At 42.7% G+C, this 20,631-nt stretch overlaps 1 protein-coding gene across 6 annotated transcripts in view; it reads left to right on the top strand.

The window, feature by feature from the left end:
- The window catches only part of C8H1orf141 (chromosome 8 C1orf141 homolog), a 126,850-nt gene that overhangs the window by 89,370 nt on the left and 16,849 nt on the right, over nt 1–20,631 (top strand). For 2 of the 6 annotated variants that reach the window (XM_039485042.1, XM_039485036.1), the window contains exons 1-2: nt 15,030–15,060; nt 19,354–19,687. The gene's annotated coding sequence lies outside the window, so the exon portion shown is untranslated. Of the gene's footprint in view, nt 1–13,724; nt 13,830–15,029; nt 15,061–17,460; nt 17,591–19,353; nt 19,688–20,631 lie in introns of those variants that run through there. The other 4 variants (XM_039485041.1, XM_039485039.1, XM_039485040.1 and 1 more) reach the window with 4 other exon arrangements.

Below are 20,631 nucleotides of genomic sequence, written 5' to 3' on the forward strand. Positions count from 1 at the left end.
TAACCACAGGAAACATTTACCACATTCTGCTTGGGTGGCATCATTTTATATTTGCAACAGTTTAAACAGAAATAAAGCTTACAGAAGAGAGTTTTCCCCTCAGGCAGGGTACTGGACTTATGGAGCGCCACCCACACCAGCACCTCTTATTGCCTTTACACCGACCAATGCTTTTCATGAAAGTGAGGGTCAGGAAGTGAAAGTGGCCAGTTTTAGGGTCTGAGCCTCATCTAATGTAACTTACCATTGACTTCAGTGGAGCCAGGCCACTCTACACCAGCTGGGGATCTGGTCACTAGTCTTTCAAAAAGAAATATTTTAGTTTAATGTTCATGAATTACGTTTGGGGGATCCCAGACTGACCAGCTCCTTATCTTCCTTTGTTGATGGCCAAACTCACTACCTGCCCACATGGTCTCCTACTCATCATGCGGGGGTAGAGCCATTTTCTCACCAATGACTCTCCCTTTAAAGACAATTAAAGCAGCAGAACTACATTTTAACACATGCAGCATAATCCATTCATTCTTATCCCTATTGCCTATGTCAGGGGTCAGGACCTGCAGTGGAGTCAGTCACCGGGCAACCCTACAAGCACAGCTGGCCTGCAGCAGGCTACCTGATTGACTGCACCATCTGACTGGTCAGGAAGGGCAGCTGGCTGGCTTTAAGCCCAGCAGTAGCTGGCTGGTTGCGCAATGTGTATCATGCCTGTCCCTGCTCCTGCTCACTCCAGTTCCCTATTGGCGCCTGTCTCTCCAGTGCTGATCCTCGACTCTGCATCTGACCTATGACTCTGGTTACCCTCTGGCTCTGGCATTTGCTTTCTGGCCCTCCAGCACTGGTCCAGGGCTTGTTCCTGAACTCTGCCCACCCTGGACCCAGCTCTAATTGATAGTATGAACTCTCACTTTAACCACTAGACCAGCCAGCCCATGGCCTCATCTCTAACAGCCTAGTGCCTTACTACGCAAATAGTCCCACTGAAATCAGACTACTGGCAGAGTAAGGTACTACCAGCATGAGTAAGGGAGGCAAATTAGGTCCTACAATAAACACTAATAATTAAAACAGTATTCATCATGAATCAGTTGTAAAAAAGTGATTTAATCATACCGAGAAGAATCCTGCCCTTGCATACAACTCCCATTTGATGTCAAAGATGCAGTAGTTGCATGCTGATAGCCAAGTATAGAATTTGTCCCAGAGTTATGAATCTATTTAAACTTTATACAGAAGAGCAGGCTTCTGACATAAATGTAATAGCAGGCATGTGGTTTGCATCTCTGCTTAAACAGAGAACACATTGTTTTTGAGAACGCTTAATTATGCATTTGAGAAAAGGCCATTTTTGTATAGGTTACTCCTTGGGGGCTTGGAGAGTGTGACCTGTCTACCAACTTTTTCCTCTTTTCTTTTAATGTAATACAGGAACCGCCCAAGCTGCAAAATTCACAGCTGTATAAGCCCCCTAAATCTGGATGCTTGGATCCAGTATTTTGGTTCTGATCCTTCTTCAGTAGTCAGTATATTTTCCACGTTGATAGCTCCTACTTTAAACAAGCAACTGCCACTTTGGCCTTAGGAAGCACATTTCACTTTTCTTTCCTTTCTTCCTTATTCCATTTCCTGGTTCGGTGGCAGCAAACTGTTCTGCATGTCTCACTTGCTGGACCCATACATAGTATTTTACTGCATCTCACTAGGAATCCAGGCTTTGATCCTGCCCCACTGAGGTTAGCTATTGGCTTCACTGGGAGCTATATCAGATCCCTAGATAAGCCAAATAATTGTATTTTAAAAATGACTGAAAATATTTAGTTTAGAGAAACAAGGAACGGTAGGGCCGAATTGTTTTTCTTGTTGCCAACTCAGGGGTGTGGTTCCCACTATTTAGTCACAGGGGTTCTTCGAGATATTTAGGGGATACCATGATCAAGACTATGCAAAATAATCACAATCATTATCCAAACCTATTTTATTATTAAAGAAAGAAAACCTTAAACAAATCACACAACTAGGGTGACCAGACAGCAAGTGTGAAAAATCAGGACGGGGTGGGGGGTAATAGGACCCTATATATAAGAAAAAGCCCCAAAAATCGGGACTGTCCCTATAAAATCGGGACATCTGGTCACCCTACACACAACTGATAAACTGGTGGCTTCCGTTACAATCTTTGCTGTATGTCTCTCAGGGTACGTCTACACTACGGGATTATTCCGAATTTACATAAACCGGTTTAACAAAACATTGTATAAAATCGAGTGTGCGCGGCCACACTAAACACATTAAATTGGTGGTGTGTCGGTCCGAGGCGGTCCGAGCGATTTTTGCATTCTGCACTGTGGGTAGCTATTCCGTAGCTATCCCATAGTTCCCGCAGCCTCCCCCGTCCCTTGGAATTTCTGGGTTGAGATCCTAGTGCCTGATGCGGCAAAAATCATTGTCGCGGGTGGTTCTGGGTAAATGTCGTCAGTCACTCCTTCCGCTGGGAAAGCAACGGCAGACAAGCATTTCGCACCTTTTTTCCCTGAATTGCCCTGGCAGATGCCATAGCATGGCAATCATGGAGCCTGTTTAGCCTTTTGTGACTGTCACCGTATGTATACAGAGAGATCACACACAGGGCGAACAGCAGCATGCTTTTGCTTTTGCATGATAGCAGAGATGGTTACCAGCCATATTGTACCATCTACCATGCCATAAATTGGTAATAAGATGATCGTGGCTACCAGTCCTTTTGCACTGCACCATCTGTTGCTGTCATAAGTGCCCCTGGCTGCTCTCCAGGGGGGCAAAAAAAAATTGGGGGAATGACTCTGAGAGTCATCCTCCTTTTTGGTATCTAAAAATAGAATCAGTCCTGCCTAGAATATGGGCAAGTGTACTAGAGAACCACTGTATCATAGAACCAGAGAGCACAGCTGCTCTGTGTCAGATCCTGCAGAAATTATGGCTGCTGTATGCTATTCACAGGTGCTGCTGCAACAACCCCACCTGTTGATTCCATTTTTCCCCCAGCCCCTGGGGGCTGCTGTAGCATTGTCCCCACTTGTGTGATGAAGTAATAAAGAATGCAGGAATAAGACACACTGACTTGTTAGTGAGAAATGGTGGAAGGCAGCCTCCAGCTGCTATGATAGTCCAGACAGGACAGTAAGGAGTGTGGAGGAGCCAGAGCCCAGCATCCCTCTGCTAGTCCAGGGCAATTGAATCTTTCTTTACACATGAAGGGTGGGGCTGATGGAGCTCAGCCCCTGTTGCTATGATGATGGGTTTATCAGCCATACTGTACATCTACCCACGAAAAATTAGGACCAGGCGCCCTTGATTGACCTTACCGATGCTAGTCAGCATGGTTACCAGTCCTTTTGCACTGCCCCATGTGTCAATAGGCTGATGATGAGGACGGATACCAGCCATATTGTACCATCAGCCATCCATAGCGTGGGGGGAGCAAGGATGTTGGTGTTGAGTGCTGCACCATCGCGTCTATCTGCAGCATTCAGTAAAGATAGGGTGATAAAAAGAGAGAGAGAGTATTGTTTTTTTTTTCACTTCTGGGGGTGGGTGGGGTGTGTAAATTGCCTAGCTATGCCCTGACCCACCGCGGACACTGTTTTTGACCCTAGAAGCATTTGGAGCTCAGCCAAGAATGCAAATGCTTTTCAGAGACTGCAGGAACTGTGGGATAGCTTGAGTTCTCCAGTCCATGAGCGTCTATTTGATTCTTTGGCTTTCCGTTACGCTTGTCACGCAGCAGTGCGCTGAGTCCCTGCTATGGCGTCTGTCTGGAGATTTTAAAAATTTTTGAATTTTTGTCTTCTGTAATGGGCGCTGATAGAACATTTGCCTGCCTGCCCTACAGCGCATCGTCCGCATCGTCCATGCGGGAGCTCTTTTTTATTTTGATTTTTAACTGCATCGCCAGGCGTGCTGATCGGAGCTCCACGCTGGGCAAACAGGAAATATCAAAAGTTTCGCGGGCTTTTCCTGTCTACCTGGCCACTGCATCCGAGTTCAGATTGCTGTCCAGAGCGGTCAGTGGTGCACTGTGGGATACCGCCGAGGCCACAATCGATCATCTGCGCACCAACAACCCCAATCGATATATGTAATATAGCGAGCTACCTCTCCTCTTAGGTAGGGGAGACAGAAACTGGTTTAAAGAGCCCTTTATACCGAAATAAAGGGCCTCTTAGTGTGGACGGGTGTGGCGTTAAATCGGTTTTACGCTCCTAAAACCGGTTTAAACGCCTAGTGTAGACCAGGCCTCAGTGGAGAGCTTAAACAGACACTACACCCTTGAGGGAACCACCTCCGGGGGGAGGAGGAGGTTCTTTTCTGTGGGAAAGTTAAGATCAAAGTATATTGCTTCCTAAAATTATTGTGACTCCATTCCTTATTGTATCCTTCGGTAACTAAAAATATTTATAGATGGCAAAAATAATTTTGTTTCAGGACAGGTGGACCTGCTGGTTATTAATAACTAGCCAGCCAGTTTATAGTTGGCAAAGTAAGCAATCTTAACTATGTGCTATGAAACTAAAGAAAAAGTTTAAATCAGTTACTTAGAAGAAACCATTTGAGGAGCTGTCTTAAAACAGGCCAATTATGAATATTCAGAATCTTAAATCCCATTTTTTTCTCCGTTTATCAATGTTTAGCCCCTGTCTCCTCTCCAGGAGGTACATGGTCCAACCGCTTGGTGACTGACAAGAGAAACTTCCTTTCACCTATCTTTGTTGAAGGTTTGGGGAGGCTTTCCTTGGGTTGGTTTCTTTTTGAGTTCTCTCTGTTTTCTTGTCTGTCCATGGCAGCATGTACAGATGGACGGGGTAAGTTGATGAGTGCTTGCTGTTTTAAGAAGACTAGCAGAGAAGGTATATGTGAGAGGGTTTGATGCTGGCAGATCAGTTGCCAGCTCATGCGAAGGCCACTGAGCCTCACAAAAGACTGACAAATGCATAGCTGGAAACCTGTCTGGCTCGCCTGTTTGTTAGTATTGTTGAATAGATATTAGGGTTATAAGAATGTGTTTAGACTGACTGGAATACTTGTAGGAAGCCTCATGTGTTAATCCTACTTATAATATCTGTATCCCAGGTTGTTACAAGGTAAAATTATAACATTTGCTCTGTAATTATAAAAATGTTTGCTAAGACTGTAAACCCCCATAGTCTAATCACCACAAAAGGCGTTATCTCCTCCCCAACAAAAGAAGCCTATAGACACCAGACAAGCCATTGAGGATCTAGTGCAAATTTGTTCCATCACTTAGAAAATGAAGACCTGTGAATGTCTGGCAGGAGATGAATCAGGATATCAGGCATTATACATTTTATTCTGCTACTCATGGATCTTATTCCAGGATTGATATAATTTTTGTTTCTTATCCCTTGGCTAATTTAGTCAAAGAAAGCTCATCTGGGAGTTGTACCTTAGTCTGATCATGCCCCAGAATATACTGGATTAAAAGTAGAGATGTCAAGCGATTAAAAAAAATTAATCGCCATATTAAAAATATTAATTGTGATTAATCGCACTGCTAAACAATAATAGAATACCATTTATTTAAAGATTTTTGGATGTTTTCTACATTTTCAAATATACTGATTTCAATTACAGCATAGAATATTCAGTGTACAGTGCTCACTTTATATTTATTTTTTATTAGAAGTATTTGCACTGTAAAAAAACTAAAGAAATGGTATTTTTCAATTCACTTAATACAAGTACTATAGTGCAATCTCTTTGTCATGAAAGTTGAACTTACAAATGTAGAATTATGTACAAAAAAAACCCCTGCATTCAAAAATAGCACAATGTGAAATTTTAGAGCCTGCATGTCCACTCAATTCTACTTCAGCCAATCGCTCAGACAAACAAGTTTGGTTACAATTTGCAGGAGATAATGCTGCCCACTTCTTGTTTACAGTATCACATGAAAGTGAGAACAGACGTTCACATGGCACTGTTGTAGCTGTCGCCGCAAGATATTTACATGCCAGATGCACTAAAGATTCATATGTCCCTTCATGCTTCAACCACCATTTCAGAGGACGTGTCCATGCTGATGACTAGTTCTGTTCGATAACAGTCCAAAGCAGAGCAGACTGACGCATGTTCATTTTCATCATCTGAGTCAGATGCGACCAGCAGAAGACTGATTTTCTTTTTTGGTGGTTCAGGTTCTGTAGTTTCCGCATCTGAGTGTTGCTCTTTTAAGTCTTCTGAAAGCTTGCCCCACATCTCGTCCCTCTCAGATTTTGGATGGCACTTCAGATTCTTAAACCTTGGGTCAAGTGCTGTAGCTATTTTTAGAAATCTCATTGGTGCCTTCTTTGCATTTTATCAAATTTGCTGTGAAAGTGTTGTTAAAATAAACATGTGCTGGGTCATCATCCCAGACTGCTATGATGTGAAATATATGGCAGAATGCAGGTAAAACAGAAGAGAAGACATACAGTTCTCCCCCAAGGAGACGTAATTAATGCATTATTTTTTTAACGAGCATCATCAACATGGAAGCATGTCCTCTGGAATGGTGGCTGAAGAATGAAGGGGCATACGAATGTTTAGCATATCAGGCACATAAAGACCTTGCAATGCTGTCTACAAAAGTGCCATGCGAACGCCTGTTCTCAATTTCAGGTGACACTGTAAACAAGAAGTGGACAGCATTATCTCCTGCAAATTTTAACCAAACTTGTTTGTCTGAGCGATTGGCTGAAGTAGAATTGAATGGACTTGTAGGGTCTAAAGTTTTACATTGTTCTATTTTTGAATGCAGGGTTTTTTTGGTACATAATTTTACATTAGTAAGTTAAATGTTCATGATCAAGAGCTTGCACTACAGTACTTATACTACGTGAATTGAAAAATACCATTTCTCTTGTTTTTTGCCGTGCACGTATTTGTAATAAAAATAAAGTGAGCACTGTACACTTTGTATTCTGTGTTGTAATTGAAATCAATATATTTGAAAATGTAGAAAACATCCACAAATATTTAATAAATTTTAATTGGTATTCTATTGTTTAACAGTGCGATTAATAGCAGTTAATTTTTTTGAGTTAATCGCGTGAGTTAACTGTGATTAACTGACAGCTCTAATTAAAAGATTGGAACTCAGTGGAAAAACAAAGGGTCTGACAGATGAATAGAGCTTTGTTGTATAACCCCTTTAGAATTAAAGAGTTGGAAGAAAATTTTCAGAAATAGAAGAAGATGATAAGGAAGGGATTAGGTGTTCTCTAGGATGCCAGAAAGGCAGTAATAAGGAGGATCCTTGTAAATAAAGAATCATACCTCAATAAAATGAGAGCACTGGAAGAAGAAAGTTTGATTTAAGGAACGTATTGTTTTAGAAGGTAGACTTAAATCAACAGGATCTAAAAGTGTATAAGAAAATAATTGAGATGAGGGAAGATTAACCTATTACAAACAAAAGGGTGAGCAAATACTTAAATATATTAAGGGCAATACAGCTGATAGGCTTTTAGCCAGAGAGTTAAAGAAACAAGAAAAGTTAGCCATCCCTCTGATTAAAAATAAAAAGGGGGATTTAGTAACCAGCATCAAACAGATCTCTGAAATATGTGCTAACTTTTTCCATACTTTGTACACTTCTGAACATCCAAATCTTGAATTTATAAATAGATATTTGAGAAGTGTGAAACTACATCAGCTTTCAGAGGATGATGTGGCAGCTCTTGATAGGGTAATTGCTTCAGAGGAAGTTGAATTTATCATGAAGAGTTTAAAATCCAAAAAAACCCCACCCCAAGTTCTAATGTATTTTTGGGAGAGAATATTATAGAGCTCTAAAATAAGAGGTGTTCCCTATTTTAACTGAATTGCTTAACAGTATACTGCTGGGGAACAAGATTCCAGGTAACTAGATATAAATAGTTCACATATGGAGTTGGGTCCTGCAGGGATCTGTCCTGGGTCTGGTTCTATTCAGTGTCCTCATAAATGATTGGATAATGGCATAGAGATTACTTATAAAGTTTGCAGATGATACCAATCTGGGAGGGGTGACATGTGCTTTAGAGTACAGCATTAGAACTCAAAATGATGATGACAAACTAGAGCAATGGTCTGAAATAAATAGGATGAAATTCAATAAAGATGAGCAAAGAACTACACATAGGAAGCAATAATCAGTTGCACAAATACAAAATAGGAAATGACTGTGTAGGAAGGAGTACTGAAGAAAAGGATCTGGTGGTTATAGTGGATCACAGACTAAGTGAGTCATGAATGTTATACTGTTTCAAAAAAAGGGAACATCATTATGGGCAGTATTAGCAGGAGTTATAAGCAAGACACGAGAAGTAATTCTACTATACTCAGCACTGATAAGACCTCAACTGGAGTACTGTGTCCAATTCTGGGCACCACAATCTTGATTGAAAAAGATCTTGATAAGAAAACAACCCAGATGAAAAGATGGGAGAGGGGTTTAGACAAAGACATTGAACTAGTTGAGTTGGGTCTTTATGTGGGAAAGGGGATATACATCTCAATTTATGTAGCGCATAAAGAATTTTTTTATAAAAAACTGGAGTCAAATGACATCTGTACAATAAAGATCTATCATATTTTTGCTACTAAGGAGATGCTCTGTTGGAGGAGTTTCAGGGGAAGGGGAACATACTTGTTCATGTGGTGGCTGTGTCCAGGAATTAGATGGTTGGGGCAGAAATTATTAGAGATTCATTTTATGACAAAATGCCAGCTTCCTAGAGATCTCCTGATCGCCTTTCTTCATGCGCCAGTAAAAGGATCTACATTTTAAACAGCATGACAAATAATTTTTTTTATTGTTAGCTGCAAGACTTTGTATGGCATGTTATTGGAAAGTGGGATTTCTCCTGTGGACTGTGGTAGAGTAAAATATGGACTGTCCAAAACTTCTTTATCACAAGTAGGTACACAAAAGAAGCACCAAAAAGAGGATAGGTATTTAGAAACGTGCTCATCTTTTTTAGTGTACTCAGAGGAGCAGGGCTCCCCAGCTAGCAAGCCAGAATCTTTAGCCAGGTTCTTTGAATATTAACTTGATCCTTAATAAGTACTGTATAATGTAATATGTTAATATTTTATTGTAACTTTGCCTTAAAAGTTTCAAAATAAAAACTTCTAGTTATCAGAACAGTCTTTTAACATTAAATAACTTTTAGAAAGTCTTTAGCATAAGCTGTTGATTCTACATGATAGTTTTTGAAAAGATTTTTCTTGTCGTCCTGAGTTGATGAGGGTTTGTTTGTGTATGGCTCGTAATTAATTAATTGCCTATTAATATAAATATTCTTTATTTAAATGACTACTTACACTAGCTTTGCCAGGTCATCAGATTTCATGTCGGTACTTAAACTGTTACCACTTACAGAGCAATGACATTAGGAGCTTTGCATTTAGCTAGCATATTTGCAAGTCAGCACTTCTCAAAAGTTTTTGCCGTTTCAACATTTAAGAAATAAACAAAAGTTGAAAACATCTCTGAAGAACACTAGCAGCTTTTCTTGCAAGATGGTGAAGATCATTAAAGCCCGCTTTATTATTTATTGCTCTGATAACACACCCTACATTCTTTTCACAATCAGACCTCTTCCTAAAACATGAATGTTTAACATTGTTTATCTGCTTGATGCATGCATGTCGTTGGGAGTTAGAAGCAGAAACCTTCTGGGATTTCTTTGATTAGCTTTCACATTTTGTAATATAACTAGCTAAATATATGTATTGTTATATTTCCAAGCATCCAAGCTACAACATAATCGTAGCTATAGCTTATCATTTAGCGAAGGGCCAAAGACATTTGTAAGGACCTAATCAAATAAGGGATAGTAATTGTATTAATACCATTTTTGCATCAATATTGTGGTCTCTCCCCTACAGGATGATCTGGTAACTTTGGGAAAAATTTCTCTTGAAGTCAATGTGAGCAGGATTGGGCCCCCTTGTTTCGCCTAAGGAATACTGAATTCATATTTCCCCTTATGTATATTAATTACACAGATTAGAAATGGGCCCAGATCTGAACAACTCCCAGACTTTGAGATAATTTAGTTATAGAGTTAGATGTCAGTTTTGTAGCTCACACCCATCTCTAGTATTTACCTTAAAAATCTCATGACATTAAATCAGTGAAAAATTGTGAGAATGATGTTTAAAACGACATAAAGCTTACCTGACTTTAGATTTTGTTACAAACTTGAACAAGTTCATTCACAAACTTTAGCAAAGTTGTCAATCATTTGAGCAAACTTGGTGTCATGTGACAATGGGAAGGGATCACAGAAAAAGTCACTTTCTTCTGGCAAACAAGGAACTTTACTAGAATAAGGTTCTAAACCTAAAGCTTCTCTACTTCAACCGTTTCTACCCAGAACCTCCTCCAACCACTTCAGCCTGACTTCCCGCTACGTATTTAAAGAGATGAGACACATCCTCACAACTAGGTTGATGTTTTGTGTTGAAATAGTGCAAAGTTCATGTTTGTTTGTTACTTGAAACCTTGTGAAACGTAAGGGTTTGTGCTTGGAGATTGAGCTTTCATTTAAACTTGAAATCTGGGGCAGGGACAGGACAGGAGTGACCCAAACTGGACTGCAAATTGATTTAAATGTTTGCACAAACCCCTGCAGAGTAAATTGCTGAAGCTGACAAGGATATTAAAGCTCAACATTCTAATGAAACTAACCCACTGCCTCCAAAATAGCCCTTACCTTCAAGACTATTCTCCCATGGATGTGAGGGATGGCATGACCTACAAAGTCTCAGAGAAATAAAATGTGTTCCCAAAGTGTGGCCTCCAGAGAGGCAATTGACCTCTCTCAGCCTCGGTTTCCTAATCTGTAAAATGGGGAAATAGCATTTACCTGCTCTATGAGGATGTTGTGAGGCCTATCTAAATAAACGTAAAGGTGGGAAAAGAACTCCTAGCCCCCAGTCTCTGGATCCCTGGAGCTCATCAGCAACTTGTTCAAAATTCTCAAGTACAAAAAATGTTCATGCTAAGATGGTTTTATTGGTTCCCCCCCCCCAAATTTCCAGAGAGCTTAAAATGTTTTACACAAACATTAATTTAAAAAAGAAAAAGGTTTTTTTTTTTTTTTACAATTTCACAGAAGTTTCATGAATGTGGACACTTTCGTGATGAATATTTCACCCAGCTCCAGTAATATGTATTGTTTTGTGATGAAGAAAAATGTGGTTTCATTTTTCCTTATGAGAGAGAAAATTTTCCAGTTCATAAGTGTAAGTTTAACTGTAAGCTAAATAAGGCTGGAGTCCTGTATAAAAAATAGCATGTCATCGGGTACTTAAAGACTGTATCACAAAGTATATGCACAAGGGGAGCTGAAAGAGCAGGGAGGGAGAGGAGTTTTTTAAGTTAAGGGCCAATGTGGTCACAAGAACAAATGGATATAGACTGAACATAAACAAGTTTAGGCTTGGAAATTAAGACAAAGGTTTCTAACCCAGAGGAGAGAAGTTCTGGAACAGACTCCCAAGGGAAGGAATGGGGAGTGGTGGTGGTGGGGTGGGAGATCTACCTTGATTCGAGTCTGAGCTTGATAAATTTTTGAAAGGGATGTAATGCTGAGATTGCCTATGATGGCATATGTCCCATCTGTAACTGTTGTTAACAATTGCTCTGCTTGCTACCCCCTAATGCCAGCCCTGTGTGATTTTGAGTTACCGTGGCAACGCATCTATGTGGCTATCTAATCATGTCATGTTTTTTGGTGCATGCATCTGTGCGTATGTGTGTTTTCCACGCGGTTTCACTGGCGAAGACTTTGTGGCAAAATGTCATGATGGTTAGTGTTGCTGATTTTAACCTGTCACTAAAGAGCTAAAAAGACAATGCAAGTACTGAACAGAGTGGGGAAAAAATTACAACTGGATTACAAAGGCATTTTGTAAATTGTGTAAAAAAATAATTCAGCATCAGGCACGGCGGTGAGTTGGATGTGCAGCATCATACCAGTGAGAAACAACATGTGCAAAGCTGCCAAATTGCAAAACAGAATATCCTGGTCTCAAACTTCTTCAGCAAGCCCAATGAAACATTGGAGACCCATGTTGTTGCTGCAGAGCTTACACAAGTGTATCACACAGTAATGTACCAACAGTTGTATTGGTCCGGTGACTGTGAATTGAAGCTTGCAGCTGGTATCCAGATTCAATGATTGCAAAAAATTTTTGTTGTGGCTGTAGAAAAGCCAAAGCCCTGATTAAAGATGTACTATCGCTGCTGTTAACTGAATTTGCTGATATTCTTCACAGTCAAGACAGACCCTACTTCTCAATCATCATGGATGCATCAGACAAAGGTAACGTAGAATCTTTCCCTTGTCCCTGAGATATTAGACACCTGAACTAGGAATACAAGATAAACTGTTAGACTTTTATGAAGAAAGCGTGGAAACTTCAGGTCAATAACCAACACACTCTCCTTCAAAAACTTGTAATTCACAAACTCGACTTAGCTTAAGTCTCTTCCTTTTGCGCTGACAATCCAAATGTTAATTATGGCAGGCAGGAGCGATGGAAGCACTCTAAAAGTGTGTGTGGAGGGGGGGCCACTGGCACCTGAACCATGGCCCTGCCCCTGCACCGCCCTTTCCACCCAAGACCTTACCCCCCACTCGCTCCTCTCCACCCCATTTTGTCCCCCACCTTGCTCGCCTTTATGGCTGTGTGATGGGGCAAGGCCAGATGGCTACAGTAAAGTAGTAAGGAACAGGTATGTTAGCCCCAGGCTAACCAAATCCCTGGTACCATGGTAACCAAAGGGCAGTTGCTCCAGGTTAATCAAGACACCTGGGGCCAATTAAGATCTTTCTAGAAGGCAGTGGAAATAGCTACATTGATTGGGCCACCTGAAGCCAATCAAGGGCTGGCTGGAACTAGTTAAAAGCCTCCCAGTTAGCGAGTTTGGAGTGTGAGGAGCTGGAAGCAAGAGGCGCAAGGAGCTGAGAGTGAGAGGATGTGCTGCTGGAGGATTGAGGAGTACAAGCATTATCAGACACCAGGAGGAAGGTCTGGTGGTGAGGATAAAGAAGGTGTTTGGAGGAGGCCAAGGGGAAGTAGCCCAGGGAGTTGTAGCTGTCATGCAGCTGTTACAGGAGGCGCTATAGTCAGCTGCAATCCACAGGGCCCTGGGCTGGAACCTGGAGTAGAGGGCGGGCCTGGGTTCCCCCCAAACCTGCCAACTCCTGATCCAACACAGGAGGAGTTGACCCAGACTGTGGGTTCCATCAGAGGGGAAGATCACTGAGGTGAGCAAATCCGCCAATAAGTGCAGGACCCATCAAGGTAGAAGAGGAACTTTGTCACACTGGAAAAAAGTGATGGGGCCAGGGTGCCCTGGCTCCCCACAACCTCCTCTGGTCCCAGTGCACCTGATGGTAGGCAGAAATCTGTATACCAGAACCTGAAAAAGAAGAATGAAAATATTTTACCTGCCAACTGCCCAGCCCACATCATGCATAATGCAGTGGCTCTAAAAGTGGACAATGAGTCATTGGTAATTCAGACATTTGATCACTTCAGCAGTTCTACTAAGAGAGTGGCTGTGCTGAAGGACATGTTTGAGTTTATGGACATTGAGTGAGCTGCTTTGCTACGTCATGTCCCAACACATTGGTTGAGTCTTTCCCATCTGTGAACAGATTGGTTAGCACTTGGCAAGCAGTCAAGAGCTGCTTTGTTTCTCTGGGCAGAGACAACTGTCCATGGAGTTTGTGGTCTGTGTTTGCTGAGAGTGAGCCAGTGAAGAAGGTCAGGAACCCAGCAGTGCTGAGGTTTGCCTTTATTTTCTATAAAATGTACTTAAAGTGTTCAGCAATGTTCTGCCTGGAGAAGGCTAGTGTGACTCTGTGTGCAGTGTATGCCATAATAAATGGATGGGGAACAGGACGGGGATCAGGACAGAGGGAGCTTGCTGGCAGCAGCTGCTGTCTCAATTTGCTAATCTACTTACAAAGGCAATGTACTTAGAGAGGGGTCAGCGTACTTAAAGGAGTAATGTGAGTCTCTCTCACACACAAGGTATGTGTCTCTGTCTCTCTCTGCCATGCTGTCTCCCCTTCCTCCATTCGTGCAGCCTTGTATCATATGAGGCTACATTAACAACAATGTGTTAACCCTTGAGGGCTCAGCAGAGTGCTAGTTCATCATTAAGCAGTAAGGCATTCCCCGGGAAATATCCCACCCTCTTCCACCCTCTGACTTCTCCACCTCAACCAAGCTTCACAATCACCATTGCTGTGTACAGTATTAAATTGTTTGTTTAAAACTTTAAATACAGTCTTTTCTCTGGCAAAAAAAATTTCCCTGGAACCTAACCCTACCATTTACATTAATTCTTATGGGGAAATTGGATTTGCTTAACATTAAGAAAAACAAAGTAGTATTTTTCAGGAACATAACTACAACATTAAGAGAGGAGTTATTGTAGTATAAATGGTGGATTCTCTGTCAATTGAAGTATTTAAATCTAGATTTGAGGACTTCAGTAACTTAGCCAGAAGTTATGGGTCTATTACAGGAGTGGATGAGTGAGGTTCTGTGGTCTGTGATGTGCAGGAGGTCAGACTAGCTGATCATGATGGCCCCTTCTTGCCTTAAAGTCTATGAATTAAGATTGCACAGGCATTTCCTAACGTTTGAGTGCTTGCTTTTGGCTTTCTGCTAGCACAGTGGTGGTGGCGGTTTTGTTTTTTGTGTGTACTGTAATAGAGAAAAACAGTGTAACAAAGTGAGTTGTGTATGGTTATCACTGCCCTCTGCTGGATGGAATCAGAACTGGTCAAATATCACAGCCTGGCCTTCTCTAGTGCACAAAAATAATAGCAATTCTCCATTAGCTCAAGGAGTCAGGGTTCCTATAGCAAAAGGATTTGCATTATAGCGTTGGTGTGTCTAATGTTCTGAGCAACCATAGCATTGTGACATCTGTATAGTTCTAGGTGGCCATGGAGTTGTTAGAATACTTAACATCCTTGTGAGGAAGGCAAGTGTGAGGGTTAAGTGGTCAGCAGTTTAGCACTTTACAATTTCAAAATTCTTTTAAAAACATTATATTTAGTTGTTTAGTTAATGCACTAGTGGTGGTAAAATGATGCAGAGGATTCTGGGCTATGGAGATTACAGGAGAGTCTTTACAGGGGCTGAACACAGTCAGGGGAAGCCTCTACTTCTGTAGTGCTGAGAGAAAGAGAGAGAGTGTGTGTGTGTGTGTGTGTGTGTAAGTTGCCTTAAGTGCAGTTGCTCTTCAGCATGCACAGGAGCAAATACTGTTAGAACGGGGAGAGGGATAGCTCAGTGGTTTAAGCATTGGCCTGCTAAACCCAGGGTTGTGAGTTCAATCCTTGAGGGGGCCACTTGGGGATCTGGGGCAAAAATTGGTCCTGCTAGTGAAGGCAGGGGGCTGGACTCGATGACCTTTCAAGGTCCCTTCCAGTTCTAGGAGATTGGTATATCTCCAATTATTAAAAATTAAAAAAAATATTATTAATATAGGGTTTTCAGGTGTCTGGATTTCAACTGGAACACCCAGTCAAACAGGGACCCTGGTGGCTCCGGGCAGCACTGCTGACCGGGCTGTTAAAAGTCTGTGGGGCGTGGGGCCAGCAGGCTATGTACCTGGCTCTGAGTGGTTCCAGAAGCGGTGACAAGTTCCTCGGCTCCTCAGTGGAGGGGTGGCCATAGGGTCTCCACGCACTGCCCCCACCCCGAGCGCCGGCTCAGCAGCTCCCACTCTCTGAGAACTGTGGCTAATGGGAGCTGTGGGGGCAGAGTGCAGAGCCACCTGGCTGCTCCTCTGGCTGGGAGCTGAGGGACATGTGGCCGCTTCCTGGGAGCCCCATGAGGTAAGTGCTGCCTGGTGCCCGCACCCCCTCCCATTCCCCAACCGCCTGCTCTAGCCTTGGGCCCCATCTCATACCCAAACTCCCTCACAGAGCCCACACCCCAAACCCCCTCCCTATGTCCCAACTCCCTGCCACAGCTCAGAACCCCCTCCCACACCCAACCCCCTACCCCAGGCTGGAGCCTGCTCCCCCAGCCAGAGCCCTCACCCCCTCCCACACTCTAGTCCCTTGCCCCAGCCCGGTGAAAATGAGCGAATGAATGAGGGTGGGGGAGAGCAAGCAACAGAAGGAGGGGGAAAGGAGTGAGTGGAGGTGGGGCCTCAGGGAAGGGGTGGGGCATGGGCAGGGCAAAGGTCTTCAGTTTTTTGCAATTAAAAAGTGGGCAACACTAACCACATGGCTTTTTAAGCATAGTTCTAACATGGTTTCACTTTGAACACACTGGCTGACCAAACTGTGTTACGGTTTTCTCTCTACTCCATGCATGCAACCATGTTGAGAGATCTGTAATGGGTCGTCCCCCCCTCAACATGGCTGTATTTGTAGGGTAAATAGGCCCTTATAAAACAGGCTGGATCCCTGTTTAAACTAAACTTAACTCAACTCTTTACTATGTTTTAAATGTAATCCTTTAACAGGGTTTGAGCCCCTATCTGGATCAGGCCATAATTTTTTGTCTCCTGTCCCTCTGACCTCATAGCTTGGCAGCAAGTCACATAGGAAAAGACACATTTTTTCTCTCTGTTAGACAAGTGCAAATCTTGGCTTTCCAGGCAGTTCCTCTAGATTTACACTAGCATAAACTAGAGCAGAATCAGGTCCTGCAAGCCCTGCTCAGCCACTTCTCCTGGAGGCAGATTAACCCATTTTCCAGGCTGGGTGGGGTTGTGCATGACTGCACGCCCTGGGGGAAAAGCCCCGGTTCAAATGATTGAACCTGGGAACAGAATATATAGGCATGGTGGTGCCTGACGGTAACCAACACACAATAAGAAAGCCAAGCCCAGTGAGCCGGGGAAGCTATTGCTGAGCAACACTGTAACAAAAGGACGTGGCAGAATTACTGCAGGATCCTATCCCTGGGGAAAGAGGTGAAGGGGCCGTATGACTGAACTGCATCTTCCCACCATATACACACTATCTGTCTGGAGCAGACCACAGGAGCTCAGAGCAGCCCTGCAGATGGGTTAGGGGACCCTGGAGATCTCTTCTGGTAAGTGCCACAGCAAGAGAGGAGAACTACAGGGGAGGTAGAAGAAATGGAGGGCAACCCAGTCAGGATCCTAGATGCCCTGAGAAGAAGAGGCAACAGCAGTGGAGTTAGACAAAAGGAGAAGCAGCAGGACTCAGGTGTCGAGGAAGGGGAAGCCATATTTGTGGGGAAACAGTGTGCATGGCAGCAGGTTTGGGGGAATGATGAGGAGACAAGAAGGGAGAAGCAGCAGTGGATTATAGCAGGAGCAGTGGTGCTGGAACTGTGGGTTCTGGGGGTGCTGCCACATCCCCTAGCTTGAAGTAACAACAAACACCAACTATGTGGTTTCTATCACCAGCACCCCCACTATAAAAATTGTTCCAGCACCTCTGAACAGGAGAGGGAGACACTGGGAAAGGAAGAACAGGAGAAGCAAGGAGGAGCAGTAACTCAGTTTTCCCCATCTGTAAAAGGGGATAAATACCTGCCCTCCTAGGTATGTTGTGAAGCATCCTCAAGATTTGTAAGGTGTATGGAGTTTCTTGGATAGAAGATGCCAGGTGTAATTGCCCTATGTCCATTGAAGAGGATTAGCCTGGTCTACACTATGGTAATGTCCCAGGGCTGACAGTGAGTGTAGTTTGACAAACAGACTTTAATTGCAAATGCAGACAAAGACAAACAGTGTTCAGCAGCCGTTCAGAATAGACCAGCTGTCTGCACATGCAGTTTACACCTTGCTTAGCACCAGTTCCGCTGCATTCATTGTCAACACCCACTGTCAGCCCCCAAACCATTTTGTTTACAGCCCCAGGCTCTAGAGTAACAGGATACAGAGGTGCAATCCTGTCTAGGTGTACATATGATCTCACTGTGCTACTGGCCAGGCTGTTGTTTGGAAGCTGTGTGGTTAACTGCAAATACAGTCCGTTTTTGAAAACAATGAATTGGTAATTTTAGCCACTATGGTTGCCTCTAATTCCTCCAGACAATTCTGGTTTTACAATCACACTTCCCAGTTTAAAAATAAGTTTTACTCTACCCTTTTCCTGTATAAAAGACTCACGCAGACAGGAGAAACCAACTCACTGGCTGACTGTACAGGGGAGTCAATGAATTGGATTACAGAAGTGCACAAAATAAACTGAAAAATCAGAACAATCACTTTATTTTCTCTAACCTCTTTTAGATCTAGTAATCTAAGGTTAGACTTTTAACTGGACTGGGAAAACCCCAAACCTCACGTTTTTAAATTGTGCTGCCCCTTTAAATATATATTTAATCATACCATATCTATTTCTACTATAGCTTAAAGTATATTATCTCATTGTCTCAACTGGAGATGTAGATGAACATGCAGCTGACTTTTCTAAGCTGTTGTAGATACACACACAATGGTTTCCATAGGCTTTGGATGTGTTTGGTACAGTGTGCGCGCGCTCTCTCTCTCTCTCTTTCTGAATGGCAGGAGTTTTTTGTATAACACAAAAAATGTAACTTTTCAGCAGCTGCCAGTCACATTTCAGGGCTGAAGCTGCATCATGGCATATATCTGTGCTACTTCAGTCTCAGACCCCCTTCAGGAAAGTATTTAAGAACATGCTTACCTTGCAATGAAGTTCAAGGGGACTTAACTACATGCTTTGCAAAGCTCAGGCCATGTGAGCTGACAAACTATTGCTTCCCTTAGAAGAGGAATTGCTTCATCCTACTGGAACAATGGCTCCTGAGTCTCATTGTTTTAAAACTTGTGCATGGGAATCTTTTTGTTAACAAACTGATGTATTACATTTCTCTTCATACTAAAAAGGAGGGACCAAATTTTGCCATCTAGAAACATCCTATACTCTGTGGCTGTTTTTGCTGTTGAAAGCTGGATTGCTAAGTGTTCAAAAACTCGTAGCAACACAAGGCCCGATTTCCAGAGATGCTGAGCACGTCCAACTCCAAATGAAGACAATGGGAGTTGAGGATGCTCAGCCCATTTAAAAATGAGGCTACATTGTGTGTATCAGTCAATTTGGCCTAGCGATTAGTGCATTGAGAAGCCTGGAGGCCTGTGCTCTAGTCCCTGTTCTACCAGTGCTTCTGTGTGTAGCCTGGGGCAACTCATCTAACCTTTCTATCTTGGTTCCCCCATTGGTAATATGAGAACAATACTAACTTCTCTGACTTTGAGGATTAATCTTTGTAAAGTGCTTTAAGCATGTAAATTGTTATATAATAGCTAAATAATATTTTATTATTATTACCATGCAGGCCTCCTGTAAATTCTACAATAAGCCAAGGAGCCAAGGCCTCCCTTCCCCCTTCTTTCCCCACGCCCCCATAAACAATCTCTCCTTTCCCCCATCCCTGCTCACATGAAGCTTATCACCACGGAAGTCTCATTCAGTTTGCATCTCACTGAACTTGGGCTTCACTGCTGCAGCATGTTGTAGTGAAGTACAAGGTGGTTACACAGCAAGAGAGTGAAAGCCTGGATGAAGCCTTCGGAAGACACTTGCTAACTTCATTGCACAGGGGACCTGTGGAAATCCTGCAGCTGAGAGATCTGCAGCTGGACCCACCATACTTCACCATCTGGGCTATTGTGAGTCTCTGCACTTTTCCTTTCCGTCAGCTCAGCCACGCTGTACTTTTATGTTGCCTAATGCAGGAACCAGTTTATGCTGGCAAAGCAGGGATCACAGCAGGATGAGCTTTCAGGAGGATTCAAAGCATAAATAGATCCCACATGGAAGTCAGGAAGGAACCTAACCCACCCCATCCCCTCCACAGACAGCAAACATTGCACTGCACAATTAGACAGGGGTAGTAGGAGGCTTTTTGCCTACTTGGGAGCATCTAGTATTGGATACTCTCAGCTGCAAGAGACTGGGCTAAATAGACCTGAATCAAATCCAATATAGCAAATACTATGTTCCTATGTAGAAAATGATCCGCAAAGAAGAAAATGTTGTTTGTGCCCTTTTTCTTGTTGCTTTTTGATGCATGAAGAAGACCTGGTTTAAAATGGTTTGTTTTTCTGCTCATATTTTTACATTCCACATTCAGACATAGTCTACTCTGTCTTTCCCGGAAGACCCTATGGACAACTAGAGAAGCTAGTAGGATTATGACATCACCAAAACTTGTAGAGTGAAACCTTAGCAATTGAGACTGTCAGACTGTTTAGAAGTCAGGTTCTGGTTTTTGTTAACACATATATCACAACCCCCTGAGAAACAGTTGGGAGAAAAGACCTCATTGTTAAAAAAATCAACATGCCTTCCCTTTAATTGAAAGGCTAAGAGATCCAAGTCCTATAGCACTCTGGGCCTCCAAGGAGACTTCCTGCAAAAACAGCACAGATCAGACTATATCTCCAGTGTTTCTGAGAATAGCAAGTAGGAAATAATTTTGGAGGGACCTCTTTCTGTCCCTCTGCAGACTTCATGACATTTTTAAAATGTCCCTCCCTTTTCCCCTTTTCAGGTCACCTTTAATGTCTTTGGCTATTTACCGCACTCTCCCCAGCAGATTTCACACTGGAAA

This window comes from Mauremys reevesii, linkage group 8, assembly GCF_016161935.1.
Source record: "Mauremys reevesii isolate NIE-2019 linkage group 8, ASM1616193v1, whole genome shotgun sequence".
NCBI classification, from domain to species: Eukaryota; Metazoa; Chordata; order Testudines; family Geoemydidae; genus Mauremys; species Mauremys reevesii.